We start from the raw sequence: 19855 nt of genomic DNA, 5'->3' as shown, positions 1-19855 counted from the left end.
GAAGATGTATGATAAAAACATCCTAATGATTGAATCTATACCTAGTTTGAAATGTTTCTTCGACCTGTAATATAACTTTTTGAAGTTTTTGTCCGAAGTTTTTGTCCAAACGCATGTACCTAACGCTAACAAAAGTAGATACTTTTTTTGTTGTGGAACTGCGATTCCTGGGAGTGCATTCTGATGAAGATCATCAAAGGTAAGGGAATGTTTATCATGTAATTTCTGGTTTCTGTTTACTCCAACATGACGACAAATTTGATTAATTTTCTGAGGGCCGTCTGAGATTATTGCATGGTTTGCTTTTTCCTTAAAGTTTTTTTGGAATCTGACACAGCGGTTGCATTAACCAGTTAAGTCTATAGGGGCGCTATTTCATTATTAGATTAAAAAACGTGCCCGTTTTAAGCGCAATATTCTGTCACGAAAAGATGCTCGACTATGCATAGAATTGACAGCTTTGGAAAGAAAACATTCTAACGTTTCCAGAACTGCAAAGATATTGTCTGTGAACTCATTCTATAGGCGAAACCAAAATGAAACGTCAAACAGGAAATGAGCAGAATCTCTGAAGCTCTGTTTTCAAATGTCTCCTTATATGGCTGTGAATGCAGCAGGAACGACCATGTGCTTTCTGTCGTTTCATCAAGATGTCTGCAGCATTGTGACGTATTTGTAGGCATATCATTGGAAGATTGACCATAAGAGACTACATTTTCCAAGTGTCCGCCTGGTGTCCTGCGTCGAAATTGGTGCGCAAAAGCCAGGTGCAAGTATTTTTCCATTTGATAGAGAGGAGAAACCAGGCTTCCACGAACGATATATCATCGAAGAGATATGTGAAAAACACCTTGAGGATTGATTCTAAACAACGTTTGCCATGTTTCAGTCGATATTATGGAGTTAATTTGGAAAAAAGTTAGCGTTTTGAGGACTGAATTTCCGGGTTTTTTTGGTAGCCAAATGTGATGTACAAAACGGAGCTATTTCTAATACACAAAGAATCTTTTTGGAAAAACTGAGCATTTGCTATCTAACTGAGAGTCTCCTCATTGAAAACATCTGAAGTTCTTCAAAGGTAAATTATTTTATTTGAAGGCTTTTCTTGTTGTTGTTGAAATGTTGCCTGCTGGATGCTAACGCTAATGCTAACGCTAAATGCTACGCTAGCTAGCTACTGTTACACAAATGATTGTTTTCCTATGGTTGAGAAGCATATTTTGAAAATCTGAGATGACAGTGTTGTTTACAAAAGGCTAAGCTTGAGAGATGGCATATTTAATTCATTTCATTTGCGATTTTCATGAATAGTTAACGTTGCGTTATGGTAATGAGCTTGAGTCTGTATTCACGATACCGGATCCGGGATGGGGAGATCAGAGAGGTTAAGGAGAGGTATATATATAATTCCATGTGTATAACTTGTATTATCATCTACATTTATGATTATGAGTATTTCTGTTGAATCTATGCAAAATCCCTGGATGTTTTTGGAACTAGTGAAAGTAACGCGCCAATGTAAACTGAGATTTTTGGATATAAATATGAACTTTATCAAACAAAACATACATGTATTGTGTAACATGAAGTCCTATGAGTGTCATCTGATGAAGATCACCAAAGGTTAGTGATTAATTTTATCTCTATTTGTGCTTTTTGTGACACTTCTTTCTTTGGCTGGAAAAAATGGCTGTGTTTTTCTGTGGCTTGGTGGTGACCTAACATAATCGTTTTGGTGCTTTCGACGTAAAGCCTATTTGAAATCGGACACTGTGGTGTGATTAACAACAAGATTACCTTTAAAACGGTATAAAATACATGAACTGTATGTTTGAGGATTTTTTATTATGAGATTTATGTTGTTTTGAATTTGGCACCCTGCACTTTCATTGGCTGTTGTCATATCATCCCGTTAACGGGTTTGCAGCCCTAAGAAGTAAAAAAGAGCAGTTGGAGGCCACGGAAGGAGAGTTATATGGCATCGAAGCTCGTCTGGAGGTTTGTTAACACAGTGTCCAAAGATGGGCCAGAGGTATACAGAATGGTGTCATCTGCGTAGAGGTGGATCAGAGAATCACCAGCAGCAAGAGCGACATCATTGATATATACAGAGAAGAGAGCCGGCCTTAGAATTGAACCCTGTGGCACCCTCACAGAGACTGCCAGAGGTCCGGACAACAGGCCCTCTGATTTGACACACTGAACTCTATCAGAGAAGTAGTTGGTGAACCAGGCAAGGCAATCATTTGAGAAACCAAGGCTGTTGAGTCTGTCGATAAGAATGTGGTGATTGACAGTCGAAAGCCTTGGCCAGGTCGATGAATACGGCTGCACAGTAATGTCTCTTTTTGATATCATTTAGGACCTTGAGCGTGGCTGAGGTGCACCCATGACCAGCTCTGAAACCGGATTGCATCGTGTAGAAGGTACGGGGGGATTCGAAATGGTCGGTAATCTGTTTGTTAACTTGACTTTCAAAGACCTTAGAAAGGCAGGGTAGGATAGATATAGGTCTGTAGCCGTTTGAAGAGGGGGAGGACCGCGACAGCTTTCCATTCTTTGGCAAACTCAGACGATAGAGAGGTTGAACATGCTAGTAAAAGGGGTTGCAACAATTTCGGCAGATCATTTTAGAAAGAGAGAGTCCAGATTGCTGATTTGTAGAGGTCCAGATTTTGCAGCTCTTTCAGAACATCAGCTATCTGGATTTGGGTGAAGGAGAAATGGGGGAGGGCTTGGGCGAGTTGCCATCGGGGTGCAGGGCTGTTGACCGGGGTAGGGGTAGCCAGGTGGAAAGCATGGCCAGCCGTAGAAAAATGCTTATTGAAATTCTCAATTATCGTGGATGTATTGGTGGTGACAGTGTTTCCTAGCCTCAGTGCAGTGGGCAGCTGGGAGGAGGTGCTCTTATTCTCCATGGACTTTACAGTGTCACAGAACTTTTTGAGTTTGTGCTACAGGATGCAAACTTCAGCTTGAAAAAGCTTGCCTTAGCTTTCCTAACTGCCTGTGTATATTGGTTCCTAACTTTCCTGAAAAGTTGCCTTTCACAGGGGCTATTCAATGCTAATGCAGAAAGCCACAGGATGTTTTTGTGCTGGTCAAGGGTAGTCAGGTCTGGAGAGAACCAAGGGCTCTATCTGTTCCTGGTTCTACATTTTTTGAATGGGGCATGCTTATTTAAGATGCTGAGGAAGGCACTTTCAAAGAATAACCAGGCATCCTCTACTGACGGGATGAGGTCAGTATCCTTCCAAGATACCCGGGCCAGGTAGATTAGAAGGTTGATTTCTATCCATTTCCTCTCTACCCTCCCTCTGTTCCTTTATTCTTCTCTATCCATTTCTCCTCTCTACCTTCCCCCTGTTTCTCTCCTGTTACTCTCTGAGCGCCCACACCATGTCTACAGCTCAGATGACATTTGTGTTTTTCCCTCCAAACCGTTTGACAGTTGTCAGTCTGAGTAAGGCTAACACACTCTGACGCTGGTATTTAGCATTCACATGGCTCTGACTCTGACTGGCTCTGGCTCTGACTCTGACTGACTCTAGCTCGGACTGACTGACTCTAGCTCTGACTCTGAGTCTGACTCTGGGGAGGTTTTGGCTGCTTTTTCTAATGGAATTGGTTTTTTTCTAATGGAATTTAGCTTTTTCTAATGGAATTGTGTGTCCTTCTGGTCCCCACAAGAATAGTTAAACCCACATAGACACACTCTCTGTCTCAGTGCTATGTGGCCGCCAGAACCGGTGTTTGTATAATCGACTAGATCGTGATCCAATACAGCTAGGCAATTATTGCTCCGATTGCACAGTCGCACAAACACACACACACACACACACACACACACACACACACACACACACACACACACACACACACAATATCATCTTAATTGTCAGGCGGTCTGCTGGGATTAGGAGTAATTGGGTTGGAAATAAAATGTTATAAAGCTAATCGATTTAATATTTCATCATTTACCTAACTGGTATCTCAGTTTAGTGGGGTAACAGGAACATATAGGAGATCGCAGCATCGACAGAGAATACAAGGATTACCACCAGGACCAGTAACAACCAGTGCCACTGAACTAGTAATACTGGGTAGAATACTGCCCCCCAAGAGGAGACAGAGGCCCCTTTCTTAGAGAGAGAAATAGAGAGAAAAGGATCACAGGAGGTTAGTGGGCTGGTGGTAATGACTGGAGAGGAATCAGTGGAATGGTATCAATTACATCAAACACATTGGTTTCCATGGTTTCCATGTGTTTGATACCATTCCATTTGCTCCAGTCCGGCCATTATTATGAGCTGTTCTCCCCTCAGCAGCCTCCACTGGTTGTACTGGAGGTTCTGAGAGAGAGAACAATCACAACTCTAGCTAAGACGGCTGGGGAAAACGAGGGACCTCTTAACATGGAGAGAGGATAAAGAAAGTGAACGAAAATAGAGAACCTTGGGAGGGTCAATGTTTTCATGAATGGACGGAGAGACAAGCCTATATTGACTCCTTGAGATGGACAGAGAGACAAGCCTATATTGACTCCTTGAGATGGACAGAGAGACAAGCCTATATTGACTCCTTGAGATGGACGGCGAGACAAGCCTATATTGACTCCTTGAGATGGACGGAGAGACAAGCCTATATTGACTCCTTGAGATGGACGGAGAGACAAGCCTATATTGACTCCTTGAGATGGACGGAGAGACAAGCCTATATTGACTCCTTGAGATGGACGGAGAGAGAGAGCGAAAGAAAGAGCTAGAGAGAGAAAACAGAAAAAGGGAAGCATCTCCAGATGCAGACAAACAGAAAGCCATTAGCAGTTCCCTTGGCTTGGACACAAAAGCACACACGCAGGGGAGAGACTTGGACAGGCAGAGAGCTGATCATCCAACACACTATAGGCCTCCGGGGTAAAATATTACTCCCTAGAAGGAGAACTCTTGTTCCCGTAACATCTGGGGTGCGTTCAGCAGGACAACATTTTGGAACGTTCAGTTAGAAATGTGTAATATAGACATAAAACAAATACGCCTCTCCAACATGTAGACCAAGGAATCATGTTGGCTCTTTTCATGCCATTTCTATCTGCAACGTTTGACACATTTTGGCAACTGAGAGTGTCCCTGGTAGTCGAGAGGGAGGGAGGTGGACTAGAACGAGAGAGGAGGAGAGGGAGGGAGGAGGGAGGGAGGGAGAGAGAGAGGAGCAGGAGAGGGAGAGAGGAGGAAAGGGAGAGAGGAAAAGATGGAGAGAGGAGGAGAGGGAGGGAGGTGGAGCAGAGGGAGAGGGAGAGGGAGGGAGGGAGAGAGGAGGAGAGGGAGAGAGGAGGAGAGGGAGAAAGGGAAAGATGGAGAGAGGAGAGGGAGGGAGGTGGAGCAGAGGGAGAGAGGAGGAGAGGGAGGGAGAGAGGAGGAGGAGAGGGAGGGGATAGAGAGAGAGAGCGAGAGAGAGAGAGAGAGAGAGAGAGAGAGAGGGATGGAAAGGGAGAGCTATATATAGCCTCGCTATTGTAATTTTACTGCTGCTCTTTAATTATTTGTTAATTTTATTTCTTATTTTTTGTAGGTATTTTTCTTAAGTGTACATTTCCCTGTAAGGTCTACCTACACCTGTTGTATTCGGCGTATGTGACATACATTGTTTTATTTGATTTGATTTGATAGAAGATGGCTAGAGAGAGGGTGAAAGAGGGAAACGAGAGGATGAAGGGGAGACAGAGATGAAGTTTAATTAACATCTAATCATGGAGTCATCTGTCGTTCAGTTTGATGCAATCTAATCTCTCTCACAGGCACACTTTAGTTATACAATTTTCCATTTCTATTCATCAAAGCTGGGACTGAAAAACAGCTTCCATCTCCATGCCTGTTAAATAGTCACCACTAGCTGGCCTCAGCCCAGTACCCTGCCCTGAACTTTAGTCTCTGTTCTAGCTGGTCTCAGCCCAGTACCCTGCCCTGAACTTAAGTCTCTGTTCTAGCTGGTCTCAGCCCAGTACCCTGCCCTGAACTTTAGTCTCTGTTCTAGCTGGTCTCAGCCCAGTACCCTGCCCTGAACTTTAGTCTCTGTTCTAGCTGGTCTCAGCCCAGTACCCTGCCCTGAACTTTAGTCTCTGTTCTAGCTGGTCTCAGCCCAGTACCCTGCCCTGAACTTTAGTCTCTGTTCTAGCTGGTCTCAGCCCAGTACCCTGCCCTGAACTTTAGTCTCTGTTCTAGCTGGTCTCAGCCCAGTACCCTGCCCTGAACTTTAGTCTCTGTTCTAGCTGGTCTCAGCCCAGTACCTTGCCCTGAACTTCAGTCTCTGTTCTAGCTGGTCTCAGCCCAGTACCCTGCCCTGAACTTTAGTCTCTGTTCTAGCTGGCCTCAGCCCAGTACCCTGCCCTGAACTTCAGTCTCTGTTCTAGCTGGTCTCAGCCCAGTACCCTGCCCTGAACTTTAGTCTCTGTTCTAGCTGGTCTCAGCCCAGTACCCTGCCCTGAACTTTAGTCTCTGTTCTAGCTGGTCTCAGCCCAGTACCCTGCCCTGAACTTTAGTCTCTGTTCTAGCTGGCCTCAGCCCAGTACCCTGCCCTTCACTTTAGTCTCTGTTCTAGCTGGTCTCAGCCCAGTACCCTGCCCTGAACTTTAGTCTCTGTTCTAGCTGGCCTCAGCCCAGTACCCTGCCCTGAACTTTAGTCTCTGTTCTAGCTGGTCTCAGCCCAGTACCCTGCCCTGAACTTTAGTCTCTGTTCTAGCTGGCCTCAGCCCAGTACCCTGCCCTGAACTTTAGTCTCTGTTCTAGCTGGTCTCAGCCCAATACCCTGCCCAGAACTTTAGTCTCTGTTCTAGCTGGTCTCAGCCCAGTACCCTGCCCTGAACCTTAGTCTCTGTTCTAGTTGGTCTCAGCCCAGTACCTTGCCCTGAACTTTAGTCTCTGTTCTAGCTGGTCTCAGCCCAATACCCTGCCCTGAACTTTAGTCTCTGTTCTAGCTGGTCTCAGCCCAGTACCCTGCCCTGAACTTTAGTCAGTGTTCTAGCTGGCCTCAGCCCAGTACCCTGCCCTGAACTTTAGTCAGTGTTCTAGCTGACCTCAGCTCAGTACCCTGACCTGAACATTAGTCAGTGTTCTAGCTGGTCTCAGCCCAGTACCCTGCCCTGAACATTAGTCACTGTTTTAGCTGGTCTCAGCCCAGTAACCTGCCCTGAACATTAGTCAGTGTTCTAGCTGGTCTCAGCCCAGTACCCTGCCCTGATTCTTAGTCAGTGTTCTAGCTGACCTCAGCTCAGTACCCTGACCTGAACATTAGTCAGTGTTCTAGCTGGCCTCAGCCCAGTACCCTACCCTGAATATTAGTCAGCGTTCTAGCTAGCCTCAGCCCAGTACCCTGTAATAATGTTTACATATATTTACATACAGTACCAGTCAAAAGTTTGGACACACCTACTTCAAGTTAATTTTTTATTTATTACACTGTAGAATACTAATGAAGATATCAAAACTATGAAATAACACATATGGAGTCGTGTAGTAACCAAAAAACAAATTAAATATATTTTATATTTGAGTTTCTTCAAAGTAGCCACCCTTTGCCTTGGTGACAGCTTTGCACACTCTTGGAAATTCCCTCAACCAGCTTCATGAGGTCGTCACCTGGAATGCATTTAAATTAACAGGTGTGCAAAGCTGTCACCAGTCCATCATTACTTTATGACAAAGTCAGTCAATGTGGAACATTTCAAGAACAAGTGCAGTCGCAAAAACCATCAAGAGCTATGATGAAACTGGTTCTCATGAAGACCGCCACAGGAAAGGAAGACCCAGAGTTACCTCTGCTGGCCAGAAGGCTATACTGGAAAACCTAACCTCGATCACGTAGAGTAGGCCAGAAGGCTGTACTGGAAAACCTAACCTCGATCACGTAGAGTAGGCCAGAAGGCTATACTGGAAAACCTAACCTCGATCACGTAGAGTAGGCCAGAAGGCTATACTGGAAAACCTAACCTCGATCACGTAGAGTAGGCCAGAAGGCTAAACTGGAAAACATAACCTCTATCAAAATAAAAAGATGGCCGAGCTGCAAAAGTTCTTCTGTGCTTCAGGGTGTTTATTTACAGCGTGATTCCGGAACAAAAACAACAGTACTGCCATCAAACGTATACCTTATGGGACAGCTGAAAACAATGCTGCCCCATTCACAGCTCAGTCCAAAATGGCCTCCTTATGAACTGACAGAGAGGCTCCTTTTGTAGCGCTAGCCCCTCCCCTCAGAACAATTAACACTAATTAATTAAGCAATTACCTATACAAACCTACATTTTCCATTTAACTAAACATACTAAAGTATATACATTGCAACACGTTTTTTAAACAATATCACCACGTAACATTTACAAAATGACATCACTACTGACAGTGTCTTTCAATGTGCACATTTAAATGAATGAGCCATTTGGGACAGGCACTACAAAGTCAGCCCAATTCCCTCCTTATCCAGCATACCCGGAAGCTACAGAGATGGAGAGAGAGAGGAACAGAACAAACAAACAACTCGCTCATCCATAACAACAATAAGTAAAATACATATTGCTTATATTAAATATGAACATTGACATAAGTGTGAAATGTATGTATTAAGACGGAGAAGTTAACTTGTGTGTCGACCCACATTGTTAACTTATCCTATAACAGAGCAGGGAGGAGTGATGAATGTGTGCGTGTGTTAAAGAACCAAATGCTGCCCGCGGCCAGTGACGGACTTCTACGTCACATTACCTTCCTCCTCTCCTGAAGCGACCAGGTTCGGGAGCCTTGATAGGTAGTCCGCCGTGACGTTCTCCTTTCCTGCCTTACCCAGCTGGTAACCCAGGTACTTTATCTCCTGTTTCGCCCACTCACACTTCAGGAGGTTAAGCGTGAGGCCTGCATCATGGATCTTCCCCAGGACTCTGCTAAGATGCTGTATGTGCTCCTCCCAGGAGTGGCTGTAGATCACCACGTCGTCCAAGTAAGCAGCACAGTAATCGTCACAGTCCTGGAGGACCTTGTCCATCAGCCTCTGGAAAGTCACAGGGGCCCCATGATGGCCAAACGGCATGACCTTTAACTGGAACAGGCCCATTGGCGTCCGGAATGCAGTGTAGGCCTTGGATTGTTAATCCAGGGGCACCTGCCAGTACCCTTTGCAGAGATCCAATGTGGTCATGTAATGAGCTCTACCTATTCTCTCCAGTAAGTCATCAATGCGAGGCATGGGGTAGGCATCAAACTGGGAGATGGCATTCACCTTATGGAAGTCCATGCATACGCGCAAAGACCCATCCTTGTTTGGGACAATGACAATGGGGCTGCTCCATTCACTTGAAGACGGCTCAACAACATCCATTTCTATCATGGTGTGGACCTCTTCCTTGAGGGCTACCACCAGCCTCTCAGGCACACGGTAAGGATGCTGGTGGACAGGGTTCTGGCCAGGCTTCAAATGAATGACGTGTTCTAGGACTTTGGTTCTTCCTGGTCTCTGACTGAAGAGGGCCGGATACTCGCCAAACAGCTGCTTCAGTTTTCTTCTAGGTGAGCCAGTATGATTTCTGCTCGTTTTTTCCATGCCTCTGTGACCCCATCCGACTCGTCTTCTTCTTCTACTCTGCGGACCAGAAAGGACTTTCCCTTGGAGAGTTCCTCTTTCTCCTCCCAGGCCTTGAGAAGGTTCACATGGTAGGTCTGCTTCTTCTTACCCTTGTCTGGGTGCAGCACCTCGTAGGTCACCGGGCCCATCTTCCTCCCAATTAGGTACGGTCCTTGCCACGGCGCAAGGAGCTTGCTGGTAGATGAGGGAAGGAGGAGCAGGACTTTCTGTCCTGGCTCAAACTCTCTGTGGCGAGCGTGCTGGTCATAACCTCTCTTCTGGGCTTGCAGAAGGTTTGCCCTAGCTTCCTCTCGGTACTGCTCCAACCTGTCTCGCATCTGGATGATGTACTGGACAATCCCCTGTCCTGAGGTAGCTACTTGGGAACCTTCCCAGCACCTCTTCAGCAGGTCAAGTGGTCCCTGCAATGGCCAATCCTAATGGAGTTCGAATGGCGAGAAACCTGTCGATGCCTGAGGCACCTCCCTGTAAGCAGAAAGGGTAACCACTTATCCCAGTCTTTACCAGTGTCAGCCACAAACTTCCTCAGCATGTTCTTGAGCATTTGGTTGAATCTCTCTACGAGCCCATCCGTTTGGGGATGGTAGGGAGTGATCCTCAAGCCTTTAATGCCCAGCTGTTGGTGGAGTTGAACCATCAGTCGCGAGGTGAAGTTTGTCCCTTGGTCCGTCAGGATTTCATCTTGGATGCCTACACGAGAGAAGAGCTGAACAAGAGCACTGATTATTTTTGGTGTGGTTATGGAACGGAGTGGGAAGGCTTCTGGGAACTGGGTGGCATAGTCACAAATCACCAATATATACTTGTAACCTGCACTACTCTTCTCCAATGGTCCAACAATGTCCATTGCAATTTTCTTGAATGGGGTAGAGATAACTCGCAGTGAACATAAAGGAGCCCGGTCAGACCTACAGACAGCACTGGTTTTCTGGCACGTGGGGCATGATTTACAGTAGGTTTGTACATCAGTATATATGGAGGGCCAAAAGAAATGGGAGCCTAGCCTAAGATAGGTCTTATGTTGCCCTAGATGACCTGCCCATGGAACTGTATGTGCAAGGTTGAGAACAAGTGGTCTACAGGTAGATGGCACCACCAACTTCCTGCTATCTGCCTCTGACCCAAGGTAGAGTATGTGATTGTCTACCGTGTAAATCCCCCCACATGAAGATTGACTGTCCCCAGCTAAGGCCTTGTCAAACAAACATTTCAAGGTTGCATCAGACCTCTGCAGCGTAGCAACATTTTGCGGAACATCCCATTGCACCTCTAACCCAGACACATCAGCAACAGGTACAGGGTTCCCACATACTTCTCATATGTGGGAACTCCTTTGACTGTTGGAAAAGCATTCCAGGTGAAGCTGGTTGAGAGAATGCCAAGATTGTGCAAAGCTGTCATCAAGGCAAAGGGTGGCTGCTTTGAAGATTCAAAAATATAAAATATAACACTTTTTTTGGATACTACATGATTCCATATGTGTTATTTAATTGTTTTGATTTTGAAGTCGGAAGGAGATGGTTCCTCAATGCGGAATAAAGTGAATGAATTAAATCGGGTGTTGGAGGAAATGCTACCCAATGGGTGAAGACAACAGTCCCTGTGGATGTCTGGACTATCTCTATGCCTGTGAGTTGTTCTCGTTTTTCCAGCGATAGGTTCTTCCTCGGCTGCCTGTCATCTCATATTATTCCTGATAATTCCTCTTTGTCTCTTGGAGTCCCAGGAAAAGCTATACTGGGACAACAACAGGTTGTTGTACACATATTTCAAGCATTTTATTAACTACTACAGCTTGCTCTTGCTTGTTGAATGTAAAATACAGAAACCAAAAGACCTAGGGCGTAATCATTATGCCAATTCTGTTGCAAAAACATTTCTTAAACAGATGCAAATGGAATGAAACGGGGAGAGAGCGCCTCTTTAATAGGCCTACAGCATGCAGTAGGATGTTTTGATCAATTGATTGACAGGTGTAGAAAGATATACTTTAGTGTAGTGTGGATGCTCGCCAATGTTGCATACTTATTTATAATTGACCGTTATAGTGATCATCCTTGGTGTGGATGGCTCTTATATTAACACTTAAATTGGTAAATGCCACTTTCTAGCAGATAACATATGGTATAAATGCAGCACTGGTTATCATCAATCCAGGCTGCATCAATAAAAAATGTCAAAATCCATCATGGGTTGACTGTAAATGTAAAAAGGGATTATATTATATATTATATATTATATTATATTCCCTGCTATTCCCTGCTATTTTATTTAGTGCTCATTTTGTATGAGTGGGGTTACATGTTATTTTTTTTATGTTTGGGAAGGAAAGGTTCAAATATATTTTCCTCGGGGGGGGCATACATTTTCATTACCTCCAGGTACCCTCAATGAATATAATGATCACCCCCTTCCAGGCTGATATGGGTTGACTATCAGGGTTGCTAATTGTGCCTAATCTTTTCACAGACTGCTACAAGTGAATACACATCGCCTTTTAAGAAATGCCTCATCTTTCTCTCGCTCTTTCACACTGAATCCCTCTCCCTTTCCCATTCTCACACTTTCTCCTTTAGTCTAATAATCAACTTTCCCTTTCCACCCTCTCTTTCATCCTTTCACACCCTCTCTTTCACCCTTTCACACCCTCTCTTTCACCCTTTCACACCCTCTCTTTCATCCTTTCACACCCTCTCTTTCACCCTTTCACACACTCTCTTTCATCCTTTCACACCCTCTCTTTCATCCTTTCACATACAATAACTTCACTACACACACACACGCGCGCGGTTCAAAAAAGGGGGGCAGCTCATTCAATTATATTGGGGGTGTGGTTTGTTCACAGATATTTTTATACAACCGTGAGTGAGAGTGTCATTATTTTTTATTTAATATGTTGTGTTATGCAAATAAAAATGAAACATGATAGTGGTAAGTAATGATGTCTTGTGAAAGTTCTCAACTCTCTCCCAGCTGTTCCAGAGCTAGCACACCTGATTCAACTTCTTAATAAACACAATAAAAAAACCTATCAAATTTTTTACAATATAAGGCTGTTAAACCAAAATAAATAAATACCTGTGTGGTTCTACAAAGAACCTTTTGAGATTGATAAAGGGAAGAACAAGGGTCCATGTAGCACCAAAAAGGATTCCCTTAATGGTTACAAGCCAAATAACCCTTACCTGGCACTATATAAAACTATTTGTTTCTAGTGTTTATGTGTACATCCCCTTGGACCTACGCTGTTAATACCTGAAAATGTACCTCCACTTCACGGTATACCTGTTGTAGGAAGACTAGTGCTGTCTGACTGTCAGCAATACACCATTAGACCCAGAGAAGCATAGGAGAAAGGTTACTCTGGGTTGCTCCCTAGGGAGTGTACTAGGTAGTGCAGCAGGGAGTGGATCGGGTACATGGAGGAGGTTGTTAGGGGGGTTGTTAGGGCCCTTAAGTGTCTGTGGCAGGTGTTGAAGGTGCCCTTGGGGTGCTGGTATTTGGGAGGGAGCGGGAGGGGTGGTAGGGAGGGAGTCTGGGGGTTAGTTTGGGGTGATTTTGGGGAAGGAGAATGGGAAACGAGGGGAAGAAAGGAGAGGAATGGGCAATAAGGAGAGTACTCAAGAGAGGAGAAGAGAAGATAAGAGAGGAGAGGCAAAATAAGGAGAGGACTCAGGAGAGGAGAGGCAAAATAAGGAGAAGGCTCAGGAGAGGAGGAAAGAGGGAAAAAAGGGTTGAGTAGACAGAGTGCTGTAGCCCCTAACAGCAAAAAAATTGAGTCTGATTCTCTAACAAGACCTCTGAGACACCAACAGACTGCAGACACCAACAGACTGCTTTCTCTTCCTCTCTCCTCTCTCTCCTCTCACTCCTATATCCCCCTGCCTTATCTTCTTCTCTCCTCTCTCTCCTCTCACTCCTCCACCTCCCTGCCCTCCCTTCCTCTCCTCTCACTCCTCCTCTATCCCCCTGCCTTCCCTTCCTCTCCTCTCACTCCTCTCTCCCCCTGCCCTCCCTTCCTCTCCTCTCACTCCTCCTCTATCCCCCTGCCCTCCATTCCTCTCCTCTCACTCCTCTTCTATCCCCCTGCCTTCCCTTCCTTTCCTCTCACTCCTCTATCCCCCTGCCTTATCTTCCTCTCTCCTCTCACTCCTATATCTCCCTGCCCTACCATCCTTTCTCTCATTCCTCTATCCTACTGCCCTCCCTTTCTCGCCTCTCACTCCTCTATCCCACTGCCCTCCCTTTCTAGCCTCTCACTCCTCTATCCCCTGCCCTCCCTTCCTCTCACTCCTCTACCCCCTGCCCTCAATTCCTATACTCTCACTCCTCTATCCCCATGCCCTCCCTTCCTCTCCTCTCACTCCTCCTCTATCCCCCTGCCCTCCATTCCTCTCCTCTCACTCCTCTATCCCCCTGCCCTCCCTTCCTCTTCTCTCATTCCTCTATCCCCCTGCCCTCCCTTCTTCTTCTCTCACTACTGTCGTGTCTTTGGCTATGCCGGATTAAGTGATATGACATGCTATTCTATAAAATCCTTACTCTGTAATTAATATTACCAGATTGAGCTAATCATGTAAATGTGATTAACTAGAGAGTCGGGGCACCACAAAATAATATTTATAGAGCTGTTATCTTCCGAATAAACTCTTAAAGACCTAGTGATATTTTACATCAATAGCAGTCAATATTAATCGTCACCTTAATTCAGTCTCATCTGAAAGTTGTAAAATGTTGGTTATCTTCACGAACCCTGGCTAACAAGTTGAATCAGCAATACAAAATTGGTTTAATTGTTTATTTACTAAATACCTAACTAATCACACAGAATTACATTTACAAAGAATGAATCATACCTTGATTACAAATTACGGCATAAAGGAAACCGTCCCTAGCGGGCGGAACAGATATGACAGCTGGTTACACAAAGAAAAGGGGGCTGGGTTTGAGTGAAAGAGTGGGAAGACTGAGGGACAAAGGGAGAAGCTGTGCTATCGTAAATAAAGCATCTTATGCATTCCAAATTACCGCCCATTTGGAAAAGGAAAATGCAATCAATATTTACTCCGAGCTGCGCTTCGGTAGGTTGGTGGTAGATGGAAGGCCGTGTTGCCAAACCGAGTCCTTTGAAGAATGTCTCTGGTGGTCAATTTTATACGTTGTAGTAATGTCGTTGTGTGGTAGACGGAATACTCTGTCTGTTCTTTCCTAGCCCACGTTTGCAGCTGCTGTTGCTAACTCAACGGCTAGGAGGTATCACTTCTGTAGTGAATAAGAATTCAAAGTTCCTACCATTCCCAACCAAAGCTCATGCTGAGGTTGGCTTAGTTCTGTAGTTGACATGTTAGTCCTTTTAACACAGAGGCTGCAGACCTCACGTACTTGGAACAGGAGGTTACATTTTCGACAAGGATATAGTGGAGCGAGAAGGGTGTGTTTGAAAAGTTTTATAACCCATGTCTCTTCACAGGGGAGGGCCACTGATTGAGCAGAGGTCTAACCATATGAAAACACAAATCTCTCATTCGGAAGCTAAAATTACATTTCATCTCTTCACCAATAATTTTATATTCAAACATTTAAATTGAACAACAATTCCATGTGACTTCGAAAACTACAATGTGCAGACTTTCCACTGTAGAGTTTATGTCATCCTGTCATTGATGACTCCTCTACCCCCTGCCCTCCCTTCCACTCCTCTCACTCCTCTATCCACCTGAACCCCCTTCCTCTCCTCTCACTCCTCTATCCCCCTGCCCTCCCTTACACTCCTCGCACTCCTCTATCCACCTGCCCTCCCTTCCTCTCCTCTCACTCCTCCTCTACCCCTGCCCTCCCTTCCTCTCCTCTCACTCCTCCTCTACCCCCCTGCCCTCCCTTCCTCTCCTCTCACTCCTCCTCTACCCCCTGCCCTCCCTTCCTCTAATCTCACTCCTCTATCCCCCTGCCCTCCCTTCCTCTCCTCTCACTCCTCTATCCCCCTGCCCTCCCTTCCTCTCCTCTCACTCCTCCATCCCCCTGCCCTCCCTTCCTCTCCTCTCACTCCTCCATCCCCCTGCCCTCCCTTCCTCTCCTCTCACCCCTCTATCCACCTGCCCTCCCTTCCTCTCCTCTCACTCCTCCTCTACCCCCCTGCCCTCCCTTCCTCTCCTCTCACTCCTCCTGCCCTCCCTTCCTCTCCTCTCACTCCTCCTCTACCCCCCTGCCCTCCCTTCCTCTCCTCTCACTCCTCTATCCACCTGAACCCCCTTCCTCTCCTCTCACTCCTCTATCCCCCTGCCCTCCCTTACACTCCTCTCACTCCTCTATCCACCTGCCCTCCCTTCCTCTCCTCTCACTCCTCCTCTACCCCTGCCCTCCCTTCCTCTCCTCTCACTCCTCCTCTACCCCCTGCCCTCCCTTCCTCTAATCTCACTCCTCTATCCCCCTGCCCTCCCTTCCTCTCCTCTCACTCCTCCATCCCCCTGCCCTCCCTTCCTCTCCTCTCACTCCTCCATCCCCTGCCCTCCCTTCCTCTCCTCTCACCCCTCTATCCACCTGCCCTCCCTTCCTCTCCTCTCACTCCTCCTCTACCCCCCTGCCCTCCCTTCCTCTCCTCTCACTCCTCCTGCCCTCCCTTCCTCTCCTCTCACTCCTCCTCTACCCCCCGCCCTCCCTTCCTCTCCTCTCACTCCTCCTGCCCTCTCTTCCTCTCCTCACTCCTCCTCTATCCCCCCTGCCCTCCCTTCCTCTCCTCTCACTCTTATATACCCCCTGCCCTGCCCTGCCCTCCCTTGCTCTCCTCTCACTCCTCTATCCCCCCTGCCCTCCCCTCCTCTCACTCCTCTATCCGCCTGCCGTCCCTTCCTCTTCTCTCACTCTATCCCCCTGCCCTCCCTTCCTCTTCTCTCACTCCTCTATCCGCCTGCCGTCCCTTCTTCTCCTCTCACCCCTCTATTCCCCTGCCCTGCCTTCCTCTTTTCTCACTCCTCTATCCTCCTGCATTCCCTTCCTCGCTCCTCTATCCCCCTGCCCTCACTTCCTTTCCTCTCACTCCTCCTCAATCCCCCTAACCTCCCTTACTCTCCTCTCTCGCTCCCCTCTCTCTCTTTCTCTTTCTCGTCAACTCCCTTCCCTCCACTGTTTTCTCATTCACTTTTCTCCCATAATCCTCTCTTACCTTTTATTCTCCTTTTTATCTCATCCACTTTCCTCCCTTACCTCTCTTTCCCTTGTGTCCTTTTCTGAGCTGTAGGTGTTCTCAGAACTACCCAGCATGCAACAGCCTGACTTGTCCCTACCTGCTTTCCTCTCTCCTTCCTCCTATCCCCCCCGTTGTCCATTTCTGTCTGGGGATCTCATTGGGAATTTTAGTGATTGTGTGTGTGTGTGTGTGTGTGTGTGTGATAGCAATTGTATTGCACTCTGTTAATCGCCTGCTGAGCCTATCGACCAGTCAGTGGCCAGACATAGTTTGATTGACAGCTCCAGATATTCTAGCAGATGTCTCCATTTCTCCTTCCTTCATGATTACACTCCTCCAATCAAGTCCTATCATCATCAAGTCTCTCCATTCATCCATAATTCATCTTCTAGTTATTTTTGGGGAAAAGGAGGGATGACGGGAGGGAAGAAGGGAGGGATGACGGGAGGGAGGTAAGAAGGGAGGGATGAAGGCAGGGAGGGATGACGGGAGGGAGTTATGAAGGGAGAGAGAGGGATGAAGGGAGGGATGAAGGGAAGAGGGATGAAGGGCGGGAGGGAGGTTCGGGAGAGGAATGAAGAGCGGGATGGAGGGATGGAGGGATGAAGGGCGGGATGGAGATCCTCTCTCTCTCTCTGTCTCTCTCTCTGTGTCTCCAGTTCTAGTCCTCATCAGATCCTTTCTGTCTCACCAGTTCTAGTCCTCATCAGATCCTCTCTCTCTCTCTCTTTCTCTCTCCAGTTCTAGTCCACATCAGACCCTCTCTCTCTCGGTCTCTCCAGTTCTAGTCCTCATCAGATCCTCTCAATTCAATTCAAGGGCTTTATTGGCATGGGAAACATGTGTTAACATTGCCAAAGCAAGTGAGGTAGATAATATATGAAGTGAATATATAAAGTGAAATAAACAATAAAAATGAACAGTAAACATTACACTCTCTCTCTCTCCCCCTCCCTCTCTCTCTCTCTCTCTCTGTCTCTCCAGTTCTAGTCCTCCTCAGATCCTCTCTCAATTCAATTCAAGGGGCTTTATTGGCATGGGAAACATGTGTTAACATTGCCAATGCAAGTGAGGTACAGTGCCTTGCGAAAGTATTCGGCCCCCTTGAACTTTGCGAATTTTTGCCACATTTCAGGCTTCAAACATAAAGATATAAAACTGTATTTTTTTGTGAAGAATCAACAACAAGTGGGACACAATCATGAAGTGGAACGACATTTATTGGATATTTCAAACTTTTTTAACAAATCAAAAACTGAAAAATTGGGCGTGCAAAATTATTCAGCCCCCTTAACCTTTCTGATCTCCCCATCCCGGATCCGGGTTCGTGAATACAGACTCAAGCTCATTACCATAACGCAACGTTAACTATTCATGAAAATCGCAAATGAAATGAAATAAATATGCTAGCTCTCAAGCTTAGCCTTTTGTTAACAACACTGTCATCTCAGATTTTCAAAATATGCTTCTCAACCATTGCAAAACAAGCATTTGTGTAACAGTATTGATGGCTAACGTAGCATTTAGCATTAGCATTCAGCTGGCAACATTTACACAAAAAAACAGAAAAGCATTCAAAAAAATCATTTACCTTTGAAGAACTTCAGATGTTTTCAATGAGGAGACTCTCAGATAGCAAATGTTCAGTTTTTCCTGAAAGATTATTTGTTTAGGACAAATCGCTCCGTTTTCTGCGTCACGTTTAGCTATGAAAAAAACCCTGTATCCAGGATTGTGTAAATCTATCAGCAAGCTCATTAGCATAACACAACGTTAACTATTTATGAAAATCGCAAATGAAATGAAATAAATATGCCATCTCTCAAGCTTAGCCTTTTGTAAACAACACTGTCATCTCAGATTTTCAAAATATGCTTCTCAACCATAGGAAAACAATCATTTGTGTAAAAGTAGCTAGCTAGAGTTAGCATTTCGCGTTAGCATTTAGCGTTAGCATTAGCGTTAGCATCCAGCACGCAACATTAACAAAAACATAAAAGCCTTCAAATAAAATCATTTACCTTTGAAGAACTTCTGATGTTTTCAATGAGGATACTCTCAGTTAGATAGCAGATGCTCAGTTTTTCCAAAAAGATTCCTTGTGTATTAGAAATAGCTCCGTTTTATACATCACATTTGGCCACCAAAAAAAATCCATAAATTCAGTCCTCAAAACGCAAACTTTTTTCCAAATTAACTCCATAATATCGACTGAAAACATGGCAAACGTTGTTTAGAATCAATCATCAAGGTGTTTTTCACATATCTCTTCATTGATACATCGTTCTTGGACACATGCTTTCTCCCCTGAATCAAATGGTAAAGTGGAAGCAGCTGGCAATTGCGCACCGAATTCGACGCAGGACACCAGGCGGACACTTGGGAAATGTAGTCTCTTATGGTCAATCTTCCAATGATATGCCTACAAATACGTCACAATGCTGCTAAGACCTTGGGCGAACGACAGAAAGTGTAGGCTCATTCGTTGCGCAATCACAGCCATATAAGGAGAGAATGGAAAACAGAGCTTCAGAAATTCTGCTAATTCCTGGGTGATGCATCATCTTGGTTTCGCCTGTAGAATGAGTTCTGGGGCACTTACAGACAAAATCTTTGCAGATTCTGAAACTTCAGAGTGTTTTCTTTCCAAAACTGTCAAGAATATGCATAGTCGAGCATCTTTTCGTGACAAAATATCGCGCTTAAAACGGGAACGTTTTTTATCCAAAAATGAAATAGCGCCCCTAGAGCTCTAAGAGGTTAAGTTGCCACCTTTTGCTGCGATTACAGCTAAGTTGCTTGGGGTATGTCTCTATCAGTTTTGCACATCGAGAGACTGAATTTTTTTTCCCATTCCTCCTTGCAAAACAGCTCGTGCTCAGTGAGGTTGGATGGAGAGCATTTGTGAACAGCAGTTTTCAGTTCTTTCCACAGATTCTCGATTGGATTCAGGTCTGGACTTTGACTTGGCCATTCTAAGACCTGGATATGTTTATTTTTGAACCATTCCATTGTAGATTTTGCTTTATGTTTTGGATCATT

The 19855-nt window shown here is 45.5% G+C and overlaps 1 long non-coding RNA gene across 1 annotated transcript in view; it reads right to left on the bottom strand.

Annotated features, from left to right (window-relative positions):
* LOC149976541 (uncharacterized) overlaps nucleotides 1-18941 on the bottom strand; it is a 56833-nt gene extending 37892 nt beyond the window's left edge. The window contains exons 1-2 of the long non-coding RNA XR_016487119.1: nucleotides 18835-18941; nucleotides 18405-18466 (exon numbers count right to left, since the gene is read on the bottom strand). This is a non-coding gene — a long non-coding RNA (uncharacterized LOC149976541). The remainder of the gene's footprint in view (nucleotides 1-18404; nucleotides 18467-18834) is intronic.
* Between the last annotated feature and the right edge of the window lie 914 nt (nucleotides 18942-19855).

This window comes from Oncorhynchus mykiss, chromosome 16 (genome assembly GCF_057628025.1).
Source record: "Oncorhynchus mykiss isolate SJ-2025 chromosome 16, ASM5762802v1, whole genome shotgun sequence".
NCBI classification, from domain to species: domain Eukaryota; kingdom Metazoa; phylum Chordata; class Actinopteri; order Salmoniformes; family Salmonidae; genus Oncorhynchus; species Oncorhynchus mykiss.
This window is presented reverse-complemented; position numbering and strand designations above follow the sequence as displayed.